The following is a 2,263-nucleotide window of genomic DNA, read 5'->3' on the forward strand; positions in this document are numbered from 1 at the left end:
TTTCATTTATATTATAGTTAAAGTTTCATTTATATTATAGTTAAAGTTTTACCAATAGCAGGTTCAGAGAGATGCAACACAATCTTTTTACTACGCCCAAAGGAAAATGGTTTAGGATTTTCTTCTTCGAAGAAAATGATATGTCTAAGTGACAATGACAAACAGGTATTACCTCGTTGTACATCACCAGGTCTACCCCAAAGTATTCTGTGACTAGTTAGAATTAATTCCCCATTTTCAAAATTTGTCTATCAAAATAAAAGTTATTTTAATATTAATATTTTTACATACATGACTTAAACTTAGAATAATTAATTTATCCTGATAAGCAAAATATTAGCAGAAAATATTGCCAGATTTGACAATAGATTTGATTACAGAACATTTTAGCAGATTGACATTAATTGTTTGCATTTAACTTATGTTCTACTGATAGTCTCATGTAATCAGATTAGCAGCAAAAATCAAGTGGAACCTGCTAATTGATAGATTGATAGCAGAAACTAAGTAGATCTGCACAGTGCAATCTAATGACAGCAGAAATTAAGCAGACTGTTACTTTGTAGTTATGGATGTTTTCCAACAATGTACATGGACAACAGTGTAACACTATATTTTACACAAAGTGTTTCAACTATGAGCTGTTACACTGTTCAAAGTATAAAAGCACAATATAAAAGCTAAATACAAGCACATAAAACATATTAGTGTTAACTAATTAACTTTTCAAAAAGTTATTTGGTAGTCATGTTTGTCTTGTAATAAATATCAATTTTGAAAAATTTATATAAATTTACATTAAAATCTATTATTGATATACCAGTAAGAATATACTAGTAAAATAAAAATAAGAATCAAATATTACAATGCATTCTGATGTATTACTATGAAATTAAACTGTATTCCAATATGTATCTTACATAGTGAAACACAGTATATGTCTGTGTCCTTGCTGGAAAACATTCTTATATCTATAAATCATATTATTGGTATTGAGAAATCCTTAAAAATAATGTTATTATTTTAAATAATTGTAAACTATTTTATTAATAGAAATTGATATATTTTACATTAAAGTATTAGATTTGAAAATTTGCTTTTTAGCAAACAAGCGATACTATGTTCAATTCCAGGTTTTCCAACTATGGGCATTTTCCAGTAAGATAATGTTTGCTAATGTGAAACAAGAATGAAATGATTTATTGTATTACAGTATTCTTGTTAGAAAAGGCTTAATAATAATTATCATTTTATAGTAATATTCATTAGCCATGCAAAAATACAATCATGTCTTGTACTATTTGTAAATGCACATACAATGCAAAAATAATTATGACATTTTTCAAGCTTCTATTATATTATATATAGACTTTGGTTATATAAAAACTTGACAAATTTTATATGCGAGCAGATACCACTAAGGGATAGTCTTGTAAGTATTCCAGTGACAGATCAGATTCTCAATTTCTCAATTTCTCAATTTTTGCTGCAAATTTGCCATCAGGTTATCAGTAGATTCTATTTTTGCTGGTACAGAACGTCAACAGATTCTGTCCAATTTCTAGTGGCATTGCTGACATTGTTATGCATTATATAGATTTCGTATGAAATTTATTTCCCTTCTGCTATCAAAAATTGATAGCAGACTTAAAGTCTGATCCTGTAAGTTTAGCTATCTCGAATGAAATCTAAACGTACATTTTCCTCAAATTATTATGCGAAATCGATCATTTCATCTGCAATAGTTTTTACAGTTACTATTATTATTATATTTACAGTTATTACCTTTATTTTTACAGTTACTATTTATATTTATAGTTATTATTACCTTTGTATCACCGTCATAGAGACGCACAACCATATCGCATCTCACATAAATTTCGTTTGGCATAAAGCGAGAATCAGCATATTCGAATCTATTCATCGTTGCTTATCGTGAACAATCGCGAACGACGCGAATCGTTAAACATTATCAAAGTGGAGAATCATAACAGAGAGAAACCTAAGAGCGGCCATTGCGGCCTTTTTATGTGACGCTCTTTACACTAGCGACACCAACATCAATTTTATTAGAATAATGCGAATTACGTATCATGGTATCGACACTGTTGATAATTCGTAGTATTGAAAAATTAATGTAGTGCGAGTACATCCACAAACTGCGTGGTATAAAAGTAATATACACATTTTATATACATGTATATATATATATATATATATATATATATATATATTATATTATTATATTATTTCTTATNTNTNA

This window comes from Atta cephalotes, assembly GCF_000143395.1.
Source record: "Atta cephalotes unplaced genomic scaffold scaffold00047, whole genome shotgun sequence".
NCBI lineage: Eukaryota > Metazoa > Arthropoda > Insecta > Hymenoptera > Formicidae > Atta > Atta cephalotes.